Here is a 17,585-nt window from a genome sequence, read left to right as displayed (position 1 = left end):
AAAAAATCCTTAAATCATAATTCTGAATTTCAGATAATATGCCAATTTTCTTTGGACTATATGGTCAGAGTTCTAGAGTTGTTTGTATTCTTTTGGAGATGTTATAGAACTTTCTGTTTTTTTTCATCCTATTTGTGCCCTGCTATTATTTGTGCAGTTGGTAAATCAGCTGCTTCTATCAATTTTATATGCAATAAAATATTTTCTGGTGATGTGTCCTAGAGCGTGTTGTAAGAATGGCTGAGTTGGCTTTAGTTTTGCTGTTGTTATTTTGTTTTTCTTGAGACAGGGTCTTGCTATAGTCCAGGCTGACCTTGAACTTGTTATATAGCCAAAGGTACTCTCAAACTCATAGTGCTCCTCCTGCCTCAACCTCCTGAGTGCTGGGATTACAGGTGTGTACCACCATGCCAGCTCACATGAGTGCTTTAGTAAAGTATCCTCAGGTATTACCACTGTCAATAATGTTTATGTCTATCTTTGTGTCCTAGCCTGCAAGGATTGTTGGACTGTGCTCTCAGCTGTGCTATATCTTCTTAGGTGGGGCAGGTTCACTGGCAGCCCTGGGTAAGGTGCACTTAGGTGGGAATGTGGGGTCCCTGTCACTTTCTAAGAGTTATGTGGGGCTGGAGAGTCCTGGTGGGCCCAAACAGGTATGGCTCAATATGGTCTATATAGTAAGTCCCTGGCTTACAAACATCTGCATTACAAACTTCCACAGGTATACTATATAAGGCTCATTTGTTAGCTTATAAATGATTTTCCTGGAATAGAACTTGTTCATAAATTGGGGACTTGCTGGTTGGGCTGTTTTCCTATCTGTCTGAGAAATGTATAGTGGCCAGGTGGACCAGTTGACTTAGAAGGAGTGCCTGTCAAGAGTCTAAGAGGTGAACAGATAACTGTGTGGGGCCTCCAGGGACCAATTTTCTCAGGGCAGGCTACCAGCTGCTTCCCAGAGTCAAAGATGGATAGGCTGAGCTTTTAAAATTAGGTTCCTGAACCATTTCTTAGAGTGTCAAGAGAATGGAAAAGGCTATCCAGCTGCTTCTAGGCCCCTCAGTGACTGACTAGGTCAAGGGTGGGTAGGCAGGGCCACCTAGATGCTTCCCGAAGGCCTTGGTGGGCCAAGCTGCTCAGAGCTGACTGCCTGGATTCTTTTTAGACAGGATTGTGAGTGAGACTTTTTGGCTACTTTCAGAGTAGTGGAAGGGTAGGCAGGTCTCCCTATACCTCCAAGGTATAGGTCTCTATGTAAGTAGGCCAACCTGCTCATATGGGTTGCCCAGGTGTTTCTTGGGCCATGGGAAGATAGGCAGGACCATCTGGCTCCTTTCCAGGGTTGGGTTAGCTGAGCTACTAAGAGCACATGTCTTGCTCTTTAAAGACCATGGGTGGGAAGTCTCAAGACAACATGGTTACAGCAGAAGCCCAGAGACGCACAATGTAGACCAGGTTCTTTCTCTAGGGTTGCACATCATGGGGTAACCCAGCAGCTCCCCAAGCCACTCTCTGGGCCTATAAGGGCTACAAACTTCTCCAACAGTAAATGCTTCAGGGGTCCATGGTATGAATGGCAATGGGACAGTTTTTAATTTTTCACCAGCAGCAGGCACAGGTGTCATCTCCTTTAGGCCTCTCTGCCTAGAGTTTGGTTAGATGCCTGGATGGGAGCATGCACAGCTCCCTGTGCTTGCCTTGTCCTTGCTGTCACCACACTGCCCACACACTGTAACTCCTGCAAAATAGCAACTATTTATTTGTCACTCTTCCTTCAGGGCTGTACTTAGGGCTTGAGAGACAGTGGTGCTCAGGAGCTAGAGAGAGAGAAAAATCTACCTAGTATTCCCAAAGCTTAAGAGTACTGCATTTGGGCTGGTGAGATGGCTCAGTGGTCTAAAGCACCTACTTAGAACAAGCTTAGCAAAGCACAGGGACCACGGTTCGGTCCCCAGCACCACATGCCAGCCAGCCCCGCCCCCTGGTGGGCTGAGCTGGCCACACACACACACACACACACACACACACAAATAAATAAATAAATAAATAAAATTAAAAAAAAAAAAAGAGTACTGCATTCACCATCCTTTGGGTCTAGATAGGGTTCTCGGAGGAGCCTATTTGTCTGGACAACAGGTTCCAGTCCCCACATAAATGACAGATACTTTGTCCTACGCCCTGAAGACATTCTCTGCAGGAAGCTCCTTGAATTAAACTAACATACTGTGCAGACATATCCTATGCAGGAAAGCCACACTTTCTTCAAGTGGTTCTTCATTCTTTATGGTCTATGAATGACTGAAGCAGAAACTGCCTCCCTCCTCCCCCCCCCCCCCCCCCCGCCCCTGGGTCTGAAGCTTTTCGTGACTTGGGCACAAGAAATGTCATCAACAGTCTTTTGTTCGGGCTTTACTTGGGTGATTGTGCCAAGACTGGCTCAGAACAGTCTTTTCAGATGTCATTTCTGTTTATCTATAACCCTGGTCCATGCAAAGTCATTTACAAGCCAGTCTTGCTGAGGCTCCAGGCTATCACTCTCTAGTTCCTGATATAGCCTACAGAGCTACTGTGTGACAGGCAGGCCTGGGGCCTCCCCACAGCCCCACTCACTCAGCAACAGTGTATGTCACAGCTAGTACTGGACCAGGTTCTAGGATGCACTGGTGAGGAGATCCTGCGCCAAGCCCCTTACCTCAGGTCCTGTCCTGAATGTCACCAGGACCCTGAGCTACAACTTTGGTTTACCCCTCCCAGATGCTGAGTTGGGGCCCTGTTTGTATTTTTCAAGACCATCTCCCCAGTGTTCAAGGCATAGCCAGGCACTCAATAAAATGTACCACAGGAGTTAACAAACAGGCGCACAACCCCTGATTGTATGAGCTCAGTAGGGGCACTCATCAAACTGGAAGAAGGAACTAGAACTTAATACATCCCCAGAGTCACTATAGATTCTTCACCATGTTGATCCTGGTTGTGCTGCGCCTGGGCAGGAAGCCCAGCCTGTGGTTCTCAGCATCCCAGTAGGCTTTGGTATGGCAGAGTGCTCAAGGAGAGTATCAGGACCTCCACTGTTGCTGCCCAAGCCAGCCCCAGTGAGTGTGGCAATAGGACAGACAGAGGTCAGGAAATCAGGAGCTGCTCCCAGTTCATTCAGTCAGTGAGAGGGGACAGAAACAGGTTAAGTTAAAGATGAAAACTGGACAAAAATGAGTTGAGGGCCCAGGACAGCTACACTTCAGTGCACACAGCAATGGTACAGCCAGGAAGCACAAGAGCTGCAGGAACCCCAGAGCAGGAAAGGCTTCATAGAGGGCTTTCTGAGTTGGAGTTTTATAGTGGAGAAGGAAAGAAGGATCAGTGCAGGAAGCACATATGTGGGAACAGCCTGCTTGCCTTGTCGGGTTCCCTGCTGAGGGGAGAACCTGCCACAGCAGCTGCATGAGCAAACACTGTAGCGCTTGATGCCGACAACATCCTAGCTGCTTGCTGAAGGAAAAGCACTGGCTCCTAGGGCCAAGACCACAGCAACATATTCACAGATAGACAAGGCACAGGTTTACGGGGCAAAAAAGACTATATAATTTACAAAGCAATGCCACCTGGGGGTAGGTACAAGGACATATCCATTCCTTGGTGCTATGACAGCTGTCAGGTGAGGCCAGAAGGCTTTAAAACAACCCTTAAATTACAAGTTATGTTCCATCCTATGTGATCAGAGCTGCCAACAACGACTTCCTAATAGCGGCAGCATTCCTGTAACAAACGCCAATCACCAGGGTCTCTGTGCAGTTTATGCAAGTCCCAACAGCTCCTGGCAAAGATCTCTTACTGGAAGGTGTCTGCAGAATCAGGCAGGTAGGGTGGAAAGGGAAAAGAGTACCAGCACTTCCCTCCCCTGACTGAGCGCTGACTGCAGACCAGGCACCCACCAAACACTCCATGGACATGACCCCAACTGCCCATGGGTAGAAAAGGCCACTTGCATTATGCTGATGAGGCTGAAGCTCAGCTTCACTAAGGGACCTGCCCAAAGTCACATATTTAGGTATGTGGAAACTGGGATTGAAACTTGGCTTTGCTTGTCTTCCAAGCCTAAGCTCTTTTCACTTGCACAGACTGAGGAAGGGCAGGTCTTTGCTAAAATAGCATGAATGAGACACTGTGAGGCTGGCATGGGTGCTGGCCCAGCTCCAACCACAAACATCAATGACCAACGATGAGGTCAGGAGAAAAAGCCCGGGTTCCCATTTTCCCGGACCAGCTTCACTGCAGTGCCAAAAGATGACAGTCTGAGTATGGCCAGACTACTTCTGCCCAGCTACAAAGCTCCCTGCTTCTTGAAATTGAGGCCTAACCTCAGAAAAGTTTTGAAATGCTGCCAGCTATTATGTTAGTCATGGGTAGGGCATGGACTGAGCATCCTTCAGCTTGAAGGACCAGGATGGTTAACACCTTTGTAGCCACAAGCCCTTAGGCTACCATTTCTGCAGCCAGCTCCCAAGCCCCACCCTGAAAAGGGCTAAAGGTTACATAAGGAAGAGGCTTGCCACCCACAGAGGCTGACATTGAGATGCAGGTGTGCTGCAAAGACTGCCTGACCCCCCTTACTGAATTCTCCTCTGGAGTCCACGAATGAGGCCTAGAATGGAGCGGGAGTCATGCTTGGCCTTTCTTCTGAACCTGCAGTCTAAAAAGTATCCAGCTAGGCCTGTGCTGACAGCCTTTCACCGCCAGCCTACACTTCCTGATCCCTATGTTTTCTCCCAGTAATCTGGGTGGCTGCAAAGGAATGCATCTCTGTTAAGATCAGCAACTTTTCTGGAGCCCATGGGAGAAAGAGGTGGGTTAGGAGGGCAGAATCATAGATAAGACCCCTCCTGAAGCTGCCAGTGCTGGGGCTGGGCAGGCATACTTTGCTGTGCTCTGTTCTACTGCCTCTTGCAGTTGTTTTTATTCTACTCTAGGAAGGCCAGACAACAAGCAGAACTGATTTCACTGAAGCCAGCTGCTGACCATGTTAAGTACAAGTCTTTGCTTCCAAGGGGGGGATTTTTTTTTTGGCCAGCTCAGCCCACCCTGAGGGCAGAGCGGGGGCATCATGTGGTGCTGGGGATCAAATCATGGTCCCCTGCACCTGCCTAAATTTGCCTATGCAGGTGCTTTAGACTGCTGAGCTATCTCACTGGCCCCTTGAGGGGGGATTCTTACCACAAGGAATCACATGCTCATGGAACCTACCCCAGCCAGTGGCCATTCTCCCTCAGGCCTAACGGAGGCATGGAGAAAAGCCACTGGGAAAGGGGCCTGCCTATGAGGACATCTGCATATGCAACAGACTTTGAGCTGGGCAGGATGTTGAAGATGGTCAAATATACACTAGAGCAAACAGAAAGCTAGCAAAGTCCTATACCTCATTCCTTCTGCTGCCGTTGGTCTTGCAGTGTGCACGAAGGTGGATGGGGACGATGGGGAGATGAAATGCAGATAGCCTTTTATTTGGCCAGAAGCTCAATGATGACTGAAAGAAAGCAGGGCCAGTGGAAGCAGGAGGCACTAAGCCAACCCTAAACAAGCTCCAAAGAGCTGGTTTCAAAACCCATGCCCCAAGCATACCACCTATTCAGTGGTTTTGCCCCATTTGGGTGTTCTCTTCTCAAAGCAAGCTCTGCAGCTGGTCCTTTGCCCAGATACTCTAATCTGGAGGGCTGAGCAGCAGAGTGAAAGTGCAACACCACCTTGTCCCTTTCCCAGCTATGTTCTCAAGTTGTCCTGTTGTTGGAAACCCCATCTAAGCTCTTGGGGCGCAGGGCAGAGAATGGGTCTATCCCAACACATGAGGCACAAAAATGTCATGGCCAATGTCAACAGGCCTATCTTCTTGACACTGCTACCAGTCAGGTGTGTGTTTTCCTGACTAGGGCCTCCTCTATGGTGACTTCACTTGCCTAGAGCTGGACTCTGTGCATATTGGGATAGAGGGCAGAAAACGCCAATGACAACGTGTGAGCACAGACTGGTGTCCTACCTCCACTTGGGACAGGTGAGGTATCAACCCTGCTTCTCTCCTCTAAGAGCTCTATTTATCTTGGGAGGCCAGTCACACAGTGACCTCCTCTCCAGGTGCCGCCAGAGCAGGAAAAGCACAACTTCCTAAAGGCATTAGCATCCCACTCTCTGCAGAGCTGCAGCCTCACTCCTAGGATGGGTGGGGGTGGAGCCAAGAACGTCCCCTCCCTCTTGCTAAGAAGCCTGTGCAGGGTTGTTCCTGGCCTAGAGCCTCACAGAACTTGGAGAAAGGGCCAGGATCAGTTCTGTGCTTTCACCAGCTTTTGCTCTTCGCAAGAATCAGAGCTCCACACATGGGGATCTTGTACCTGAACCAAGGAAAGCAAAGCTGTTAATCTGACAAGATCAACCTCAAATACCACAAGAATGCAGCCTGCCTGCCTGCTCTCACCAGGGACCTTGCTGCTAAATGCTGCCAGTGTTCTCCAGCCAGAGAAAGCCCAGAGCTGGGTCTGCAAAGGAAAAGGCTGTCTCCAACAGCATCCAGTCTTGCTCCTGGAGCCCCATCTTTTCCAGCATAGATCAGGCATCACCTTCACCAGGCAACCTCTCCCTGCTCCACTGCTATCACCCCTCCAGAGCATGTGTTTGTCTCATACACCGTCCTCCTTAGCCCTGGGTAGGTGTTGATGCAGATGGGGAAAGGGAAGTTCAGAGCTGGTTTACCCACTCAGCCCCATTTGCTTCTGAAACCTGTGTGCTTCCACTGTGGCCCACTGCTTCTCAATCATCTGGAAAGGACTACATGCTTTTCTTTTTAAATTTCAATTCTGTCACAGAATGATCATTGCATAGAATAAAAGAAAAAGTAGTTGAAAATTAAATATACATATGAGTCCCATTTTTCATCCATTTAAATTCATTACACAGTTACAAATATTTCTAAAACCTTATTCTCAAGTTTCTCAAAACGCTGTTGCAAGCCTGTGCATATCACTTTTTGTTCCACAGCACACAGCAGACTCCAAAGTGACCTACTCCCTCCCTGAGGAGCTCTAGCAAAGCTTTAGCTGCTCTCACCTTCAGGGAGAATTACCAGAGATTAGGATGGGACTCTTCAGGTCCTGACTTGGGCAAGAAAAAAGATGAACTATGATACCACCAGAAGCAAGTGGGAGGCTGAGGCATAGCACCTCTCCTGCACAACACAAATTTATAACCAGGGCAAGCTCAGTAGATGAGTCTCTACTATTCACCTGTGCAAGCAGTATGGGCCCTTAGGCCTTTGCAGAAGGTGGTTTTTCCAAAGAAAACAACTTCTGGCCATCTACCACAGTCTCATCTATGAGGGTTGGAAGACAGAGTGATAGACAGGTACAGCTGTAGGATGTGTGCAGGGTGTGCTGAGATCCTTGGACAGTGGAGGCAGAGGGGCAAACTAGGGCAAAGTACACAGTTTAAATGCAAAAAATGGACTGGTTCTGGGAGGACGTCAGAACATCCGATGCTAAGGAATATGCGAGGTAAATGGAGGCCGAAGAGCCAGCAGGATACAGACAGCAGTTCCTTCAGCTCCAGGCTGGAGTGCAGGTCAAGGTGAACGTGCAGTCTGTCAGCCCATGGAGGCTGCCCTGGCGATGCTGCGGAGAAGTATTCAGTTACTGAGCACTCTTTCTCTCCTGGGAGGAAAGGCCCAGTATCCAAAGATTTCACTTCAGGATGTACACACCAAAAACATTTACTATACCCTCCAAACAGAAGGAGTTTGCAATCCTCTGTAGCTGCCATTTAGAGCCATGATTCAGAAGGCATATGGATTGGTGAAATTTGACTCCTGTTACTGGGATCTTGGGTGAGTTACAGTTTTTCATTCATAAAATGGCACAACAGCACTTGTTTCATGGGGTCGTTCCAAGGCTGACAGAGGCTGTGAATCTACAGTGCTTGGAACATGGCCAGCGCAGAGTAAGTGCTCTTAACACTTCATGCACACAGGTTGTCTGTGTCCACAGTGGGATGTACTCTCTGAGAGGAGAGTTTGTGCATCTTATACACGCTGATACTCTAGCACCTAGGAAAGTGTCTGGTACTTTGCTGAATAAATGAATGGTAGCTATTATTATTATGTTTGTAACATAATATGCAGAGTTGATGTGGCAACTCTTTCACGGGTAAGAGAAACCTCAGCATGATTAAATAGTAACTTGAAGGAGCCATTAAAGAAAATGAAGGGCCAGTGAGATAGCTCAGTGGACTAAGCGCTTGCTTAGGCAAGTGTAGGGACCAGGGTTTGATTCCTGGCACCACAAGCCAAACTGGCCCTGCCCCTGGGTATGCTGAGCCGGCCACCGAGACCAGGTGTGATGGCACATGCCTGTAATCCCAGCACTGGGGAGGCCGAAAACAGGAGGCTCACTATGAGTTCAAGCGGCATATTGAGACCCTGTAACAAATACATTAAAAAAGGGAGGTGGGACTGAAAATGCTTAGAGGTCCCTGAGGTGTGGGAGAGGTTGAAAGACTAGGGCATGGGTGAAGGGACTAACTTCTGAGAAGGGGTATTATGGGATGGCAGACATGCTGGGACTTAATGGCTACTTGGATACTTAAGAGGGGAAGGAGAAAGACAGAGGCCAGGATTCTTGTTCAGAAAATAGTCACAAGGACGATTACAGAGCTACCTGTGGACACCTTGGCAGCACAGGCTGAGGACGAGGGGCCAGCTTATGCAGGGGTGAGTGCAAGGGCACACTTTTCCACTCCATTGGACCACAAAGTTAAAAAGCCTTAATCTAGAGCTTGGGGCAGGACAGGTGCTTAGTAAATCTGAGTTTCTCTGGACCTAATCCCATCTCTCTTCCGTTTCTCTAATTAAAGGAGGCTGTATCCAGGTAGACAAGACCCCAGGGAGGAAAGGAGGAAAGTTGTTATCTACTGAAATACGCAATGTGGATTGATCTGACTTTTGGAAATTTGGGAGGCACTTCTTTTGAGGTACTTCTTGTTCACCCATGTGTATCTGTACAGCAGGAAGCTGACTCTTTCGATTCCAGATGAATAGAGAAACAGACCTGAGTTAATGCACATATGTGCTAGCTCAAGTGTGGGAGTGAAAACAGAAGAGGGCTGGCTCAGACTCGGGCAAGCACTCACACTGACAGACACAGGGAAGGCTGACTGCAGCGGGGACTGCCAAGGAGCCATCACAGAGGCTAGAGGACTGGGAAGGAGGAAAGACAAAGAATTAGTGAGGAGCTTAAGCTCCAAAACAGAGGAAGCGGGGTTGGGGAGATAGCTCAGCGGTCTAAGCGCCTGCATGCCAAGCACAAGGACCCAGGTTCAATCCCCAGTACCACGTGCTGTGCCAGCCCCATGCTGACTCAGCCACCAAAACTGGGCGTGGTGGCGCATGCCTGTAATCCCTGTGCTGGGGAGGCTGGGACAGGAGGATCACTACGAGTCTGAGTTGCGTATTGAGACCTTGCACCAAATAAATACATAAAACAAAATACAGGAAGAGGCACCATCATGAAAGGAGGTCTACCTCCCCACTGCATTTGTTAGCAGTGCTCTGTGCCAGGGGTAGGGGTGGAGGCAGCAGCCAGACCACAGAAATGAAATCAGAGACACAAGAGGGATGGAGAAGGCACTTGTGTGCCTCTTTACCTCACTGCCTTACCATAGGGGCAGGATCTGTGTTGCCCTTGCGCCCTGGCTGGAAGGATAGTGATTCTGCCAGAGTGGAGAACAGGACAGTGCCCTGCTCTATAATTGGTGGTATGGGACAAAGCATAACAAGGATGCCTCTCAGTCCTACCATCCCTCCAGGGAGTTGTAGTGCTAAAAATCCCAGGATCCTTCTTGGGAAGTGCTTAGGAATGTGGGGATACCAGCTACCCAGCTATCCTGGCCAGGAGCCCACAAGTTTAACAGCCCTCAGGGGAGTGCAGTAGGACTCCTGTATCTTCTCACGCAAGGGTCCTGAAACAGGGAGCCTAAGTCAACACTCCAGACTTCCTACCACAGAGAACCCTGCAAGGTTCATGGCCATGCTTCCACTCTAGGGATCACAGCCAGCTCTGACCACAGCATCGCTTCTCTAGCAGCTAAGAATCATAGAATCACACACCCTTGCCCCTTCTAAAGCAAAGTGTGTCTAAGAGATACAGGTTGGCAAGAGGACAATTTCCACATCTACACCTTGCAAGCCACCACTAGCTACCTGGTAGGTCTCTGTACTCTGGCCACCAGCCCGTTGCCTGTGAGAGGAGGCAGCATGCAGAGGTTAGGCCTGTGGGTTCTAGGATCAGAGTACTTGCTTTCAAAACATGGTTTCGAATTTGCACCAAGCCAGCAGCTACAGTAACTACAGTTTCAACTTCAACTCCCTGATGTTTCCCTTGGCCAAAAATGCATCATGTCCTTTTCTAGTTCAAAGCATTCAACAAATGGTAGCAAGATGGAGCCAGCAGATTTCTGTGACAAATATGGTAATGCTATATTAGTTGGTGGAGCCACAGTCTGTATTGCTGCATGGACCTAACAGCAACACAGACTGGAACAGAATGGAACCTTTCCCGCTGGCAGAGTCACCCCCAGGAATGGAGAGATCCGTAATCACTCTAGCTGATATGATATAGCTAAATTATTTCTAAATGAAATCATAATTGATGTCAAGTAAAAGCACTGTGTATCCATTAAAATAAGGCCTATTGAAGAAAAAGCACAACTGAAACCTTCAAAAACAAAACATGGTTTCATAATCACTTCCTATCAGTGTAACCTCAAGAAAACTGCTTGACTTCTCTCTGCCTCTATTTTCTCATATTCAAAGCAGGACTGATAATACCTACCTTATATGACTTCCAGGAAGATTAAATGAGAACAGGGCAAAGTTTCCACAGAGGACGTGACATGAAGTACACTCTCATGGGTGCTGCTGCTGCTGTCAGCTGCTACTGTTACTGCTCTGCAGGCCACAACAGCATGGATTGGGGCCTGTTCTCTGCTGAAGTGCTGCCACACACTCCTCCACAGCACTTGAGTGGGCAGCCCCTGCTCACCATATAGAAGACAAATACTCAAGCATGTCTTTTATGAAGCACAAAAAAAACTACTCAGATATATAAAGTACCGCTAGGAAAATGAGGTATGCCAGTTATGGTTCTGACATAAATGATGCTTAAATGAATTATATTTTCTCTTTAAACAAACACTTTAAAGTGTTTCCTGTGATCTATTATATTTCTCCCCAAACTTAATTATAACAAATGTCATTAAAGAACAGAATTCTTCTAAGCATCTACTGTTAAACTTTGCTGGAATGATCGAACACATAGCCCTAAGATACCTCATCTCACTTCATTTTTATGACTAATGAATTAGATAATGTGAAAACTTTCAAAATCACAGTCTATTAAGAGAACTATGAAAAATTTATCTCCAAATTTCTTTTCAATGGAGCATTATTGGAATGTCATAATAATGATTTTTCTTCAGCAACTCACCCCTAAAAGAATGTCTTTTCAAGATTTCTCACATCCCTCGACTTTCACTCTCTAGAGCAGAAATTAATACATATTCATAAAAATATTAAATATATATTATGGGCTAAGGGGTCTGCTAGGTGTTTGCAACCATGAACACGGTCATGTCTTTATTCTAAGACGTTTACAGCTCACCACAGGAATACAAGTATCAGTAAATAGTCACAAGGACAATAACAGAGCTACCTGTGGACACTGTGGCAGCACAAGCTGAGGACGAGGGGCCAGCTTATGCAGGGGTGGGTGCAAGAGCACACTTTTCCACTCCATGGGACCACATAGTTAAAAAGCCTTAATCTAGAGCTTGGGGCAGGGCAGGTGCTTAGTAAATCTGAGTTTCCCTGGATCTAATCCCATCTCTCTCCAATCTCTCATTAGAGGAAGCTGTACCCAGGTAGGCAAGGCTCCAGGGAGGGAAGAGGCCTTGCCAGCAGATGACATCAAGGTCTGAGAGGGAGCAGGCTGGTCTTGTGGAGCAGCAGGACTATGCTGCTGAGACAGGCTGGCATGTTGGTCCCCTTCCCCTGTACTGTCTACTCCCCTGTCCGTACCAGGTATGGAGCTGGTGACTGGGTAGACTGCAATGAGGAAGAGAATGTATGCTTCAGGCAGTGCTAACAAAAAAATACAGACTTAATGGGCTGTTTTTCTAGGTTGTGTGAAAATTACTACACCATAACAGTTGCATTGAGATCTTTTCTGCCAAAATACTGATACCATAAAAATTAAAATTTTAAATTTATTTAGTATTATTTTTGACAAAATATCAAGAAATAGTGGCTATCAAAAAAAAAAAAAAAAAGAAAGAAAAGAAATAGTGGCTATCCCCATGGGGGAAAAATAGATTAATTCAATAACTGATAAGGGGGACCTGCCCAGCAGCTCAGTTGTTTAAGTGCCTGCTTAAACAAAGCCCTGAAGCTCAAGCTTCTGGGGTTCCAAACCAGGGAGTCACTGCAAACGAGAAATGCCCTAAAGGCATTTCGAGCTTAAAAAAAAAAAAAAAAAAACTGATAAGGAGGGCTATTTGCTAGTAACTTTCCAAAAAATGCCTATAACTTCTGACCTACAGATCGCCCTTATTCCAGATAATCTTCATGTACTGCAAGCAATGGACAGAATAGGGCTATTCATTAAAGTAACAGTTCTAAAATTAAAGCTGCCTAAACTCCCCATCGATGGGGAAAAGATTAACCGAATCATGATACACTTACATAGTGGGACACTGCAGAAGGAAGAACAAGAGGACTTTTACTTTCCAGCCTTTATGGAATAAGAGAGTCAGGATTTTTCTTTCTACATTAAACAACTAAAAAACCAGTCAAAATATATGCAGTGGTAGGTTTCAGACTCTGGATAACAAGTAGCACAAAGCTGTCCTAAGAAAAGTAAGGACACAAGTTCAACCCCTGTACCTTATGCCTTGCCAGCCTGAAACCCAGGGTGTGACATGGCAGACACCAAAATTGAGTATGGTGGTGCACGACTGTAATATATATATTACAGTTCAGACTCCTAGTGATCCTCCTGTCTCAGCCTCCCCAGCGCTGGGATTATAGTACATTTTATGTTATGTCATGTCATGTCATGTCATGTTATGTTATTTTATAGGAAAGCAAATAAGGAACTCCGTAAATGCCCAGCTTTCTGCCTTTCAACAAGTGTCCAACTTCAATGCAGAGATGGGGGCTCTAGGGACACAGTGGTCTTTCTGAGTTGAGAAAACAGGTCAAAGCTTAGGAGGCCAAACACTGATTCGCATGTGTAAGGGAAACTTGGAGGCTGAGGAAAAAGCCACTAGGAAGAAGGTCAAATAATTCCTGGTGCTCACATACGATGAGGAACTGTCTTTATTCACAAAAACCGCAGTGGACATGCAGCCGCCACCGTGGAGGGCCTCACAGTTGTAAAGCTTTCACAGAAGCGTGCTGCAATAGGAATGAAGAGGATCAGCTGTAGACGAAGGCCCTACCTAATAATATCAAAATTGAGCCTCAGCAACTAATTTGAAACAACAACTAATTTGGGCAACTAATTCAAAGTAACTTAGCAACATACCCAACCAAAAGTTGGCATTATTTAAAGGAATACAACAAAATCTAGACTCCAAAAATGTAAAATTTACTTATCTGGAAAGAATCAGAAAAATATAGGCCAGAGAGAGAGGAATCATTCAATAGAAACTGTCTCAGATATGACAGATGATGGAATTGGCTAACAAGGATGTTAAAATAGGTCTTATAAATATATTCTGTATGCTTAAAAAATGAACATACTAAAGATCGAAACAGGAGATAAAAACTTAAGTGGTACCTACAGAGATCAAAAATAGTACCTCAAATAAGGAAATACCAGATGGACATAGTTTATTTCTACCATTTAGAGATTATGAAAACTGCTAAGAATTTGAGTATAGACACTACAAAAGAAAAAGCAGTGGATATGAACACATAGCAATATCAGCTGTTTGAAATTTAGCACAGAGTGAAAAAAATCAAAAGCCACACACTAGAGTATAAGTGATCTGTGAGACAAAAGGTACAATATACATGTACCTGAAATCCTGAAAAGCAGAGCAATATTTTTAAAAACAGAAAAAAGGTCCAAACTTGATGCAAAAATGAACAAAACTTATGAACTGAAAAATCAAGGAGGCAATACAAGACTCAAGCCAAATAAAAAGAAAACCGTAACAAAGTTAAGTCATACTCAAATTGGTAGAAACCAGTGACAAAGTGAAAAATCTCAAAAAGCAGCCACAGAAATACATAAATGCTACTACAAAAGGTGACTGATGATTTTCTGTCAGATGACTTTTTGTCAGAATTATGCAAATAAATAAATAAATAAATAAATAAATAAATAAATAAATAAATGGGTTACATCTTTACTAAAAGGAGGACAGGGAGATTGTCAGCCTAAAATTGTAGCAAACAAACAAACAAAATCAACCCTTTACAATAAAAACTTTATCAGACTTACCAAATTCGGCTTTATTTGCTACTACAAAATATGTTAATAAAAGAATGTCAAGTTGGGCATGGTGGCTCATGCCAGTAATCTCAGCATTGGGAGATTAAAGCAGGGGGATTGCTGTGAATTTGAGACCAGCCTGGGCTACAAAGTGAGCTCAAGGTCTGCCTGAACTGCAGAGTGAGACCTTGTCTCAAAAGAAAAGAAGAGGAAGAAGAGGAAGAGGAAGAGGAGGAGGAAGAAGAGGAAGAAGAAGAAGAAGAAGAGGAGGAGGAGGAGGAGAAGGAGGAAGAAGAAGAAGAGGAGGAGGAGGAGGTCAGGTTAAAGAAAAGGATACCAGATGGAAATATGTATCTTACAGAGAAAGTCTGTGAGTAAATATAAAAAGCTTTCTCCCCTTTTAAAAAAGAAAATGTTTTTAAAATTTTAAATTATGGTAAAATACACATCATGTAAAATTTATTATTTTAATTATTTTTTTGCTGCATGAATTCTCATTTTTTTCCCTGTTTTGTGAAGCAGGGTCTCATTATGTAGTAGTGCAGGCTGGCCTTGAACTTGCTTATGTAGTCCAAGTTGGCCTCAAACTCAGGGCAATCCTTCTGCCTCAGCCTCTGAGTGTTGGGATTATATGAGTGCAACACCACACCTGGCTACATGTATTCCCTTTAACAAAGGATTACCCAATGAACTCTAAATACATAAAATGCACTAATTTTAAATGTTTTTACAGTATTATATATCTGTATCAATTTACTACAGTGAAATTACTATCCACATGAAGATAATAAACACAAATCTTATATCTTATATATGAATGCCATGTAAAGTCTTAAATGTGAATATTTGGTAATACACACGCCTTTATTTCTGACTAACAATAATGTTACTTTCCATTTCTATGACCTAAAAGTTTCTATTATCTTATTTTATTTATTTATTTTTAATGTATTTAGTACGGGCCTACAGGGTCTCACTACACAGACTGGACTTGGAGTGATCCTCCTGCTTTCAGCATCCTAAGCACTAGGATTACAAGCACACACCACCACGCCCAGTCTCCATCTCCCCATTTCTGCATACCTTGAGGGCGGGGCCGGCATAGCACACTGGGCAGCAAACCTCGGTCCCTGAGCCTGCCTAAGCATGTGCTTAGTCCACTAAGCTATCTCGCTGGCTTCATTTTTAGGGATTTTTGGAGACAGGGCTTTGGTGCTAGCCGTGAGTAGTAGGTAGTCCAGGTGAGCCTTGACTGCATGGTGCTCTTTCTGCTATGGCTGCTGGGTGCTGGGATAACAGGCGTGCAGCATCACCCCGGGCTAGAGATTAACTGGGCATTTAAGAAATTTATAAGTATAATCCAGCTCTTTGTCAATGTCTTTTATGTACATTTTAATCCTTCTAAAGTGTTTTTCTTTTATTACTTTTTCTTGAATTTTCACTTCTTTTCAATTCCAGAAACTTTGCATGTATAGTATATATTCTATGTTTGTCTACAACTCGATGAAAAATTGATGGAAAAGAACTACCATCAGATGTAGTAATCACTGGTTTTTCCAATTCAGTATTTCAAATATACCCGCTGCTCTCTAATCAGTGCTTTAGAATTTTTTCCCTTACGTTATCATTATGAATGTCCTAGTTTTGTTTTGTTTAAGAGAAATAAAACTGCCATTTTCCAGTTTGGGCAGATTGACCTTTAGAATGTCTTTAATGCCCACAGCGACAAGGCACTTTTTTTTTTTTTTTTTTTTGACAAGGTACTTTGATGTAACATATACTTAGCTTAGCAACATGTACCTTATCTGTAACATTACATGGCAAAAATAAAACAGTATTTATTTATTTATTTTTAAGGAAGGTAAGTTTTATTTAGTTCACAGTTTGTGGAGGTTTCAGTCCATAATTAGCTGGCTCCAAGGCAGGGTGGTGTGTCACAGGGGCAACAGTTCAAGGTAGTGAAAGATAACAAAACAAGAGCACAAGGGAGGGTAAGCCTCTTTCCCTCCCTGGTATTGAGGCTGTTAACTCTATTGTGGGTCTTCTACATCTGCACCATCTCTGTACCCTCCTCTTGCACTTTGTTTACAAAGTGAGGACCTTGGTCCCCTGCTGAGTCACTAAGTTACATGTCAAAGAGGAACAGAAAGTCCCCCCCCTCCCCAACCGGGCAATGAACTCAGGCCCTTGTGCTTGCCAGGCAAGTGCTTATTCCACTGAGCCATCTTCCCAGCCCTAAAACAGTATTTATTTACCAATACACTGGATATCTGGCATGAACTTCAACAGTTTAAAACTATATGAATTAAAATTTTCAATCTTTCTTACAAATCTATTTTTTGTTTAGGCCTATTACCCTATATAGCAATTTTAGACTTTGTGTTTCTTAACTAGTTTTAATGATTGCCATAAAATCTTTCATACAATTGTCTCCTTACTCTTAATTTTTCTGTTGGCTGCAATAAATCATTCAGCAAAATTTTCAGAGAAGGTTCTTGGTTCATTTACTTTCTTAATCTCTTGGTATCTGAGAATGTCTTTCAGTCACCTTCATACAGAAATACTAACTTGGCAGAGTATATAATTCTTGGTTCAAAACTATTTTTCCTTAAAACTCTGCAAATAGAGCCAGGCACGGTGGGGCATGCCTATAATTCCAGCACTCAGAATCCTGAGGTAGGAAGATTGCTAGAAGTTTGAGGCCAGCCTGAGCCACATAGTGAGTCCAGACCAGCCTGAACTACATAGTAAGACCCTCGCAAAACCAAAACAAAACCCCAAATAAAACTCTGCAAATGTTATTGCATTGTCTTCTGGCATTTAGAACTGCAAGAGAAAAATGAGATCAGTCTGATTTTTGCCCCTTTGTCTGGATACTTACAAAATTTTTTCTTTAGCCTTGAAATTTTAAAAATCACTAGGAAGCTGGGCATGGTGTAATATCAATGCTTGGGAAATTAGGCAGGTCACTGTGAGTGCGAAGCCAGCCTGGGCTACATAGTGAGTTTAAGGTCAGCCTGAACTACATAGCAAGCACCTATCTCAAAAAAAAAAAAAAAA

At 44.6% G+C, this 17,585-nt stretch overlaps 1 protein-coding gene and 1 pseudogene across 2 annotated transcripts in view; both read right to left on the bottom strand.

Annotated features, from left to right (window-relative positions):
* Nucleotides 1–5,254, bottom strand: part of LOC111814436 — a 9,809-nt pseudogene extending 4,555 nt beyond the window's left edge.
* The window catches only part of St3gal3 (ST3 beta-galactoside alpha-2,3-sialyltransferase 3), a 252,926-nt gene that overhangs the window by 71,130 nt on the left and 164,211 nt on the right, over nt 1–17,585 (bottom strand). The gene's annotated exons all lie outside the window — the stretch shown is intronic.

The sequence above is a fragment of the Octodon degus genome, unplaced genomic scaffold (assembly GCF_000260255.1).
Source record: "Octodon degus isolate 3935 unplaced genomic scaffold, OctDeg1.0 scaffold00315, whole genome shotgun sequence".
NCBI lineage: Eukaryota > Metazoa > Chordata > Mammalia > Rodentia > Octodontidae > Octodon > Octodon degus.
This window is presented reverse-complemented; position numbering and strand designations above follow the sequence as displayed.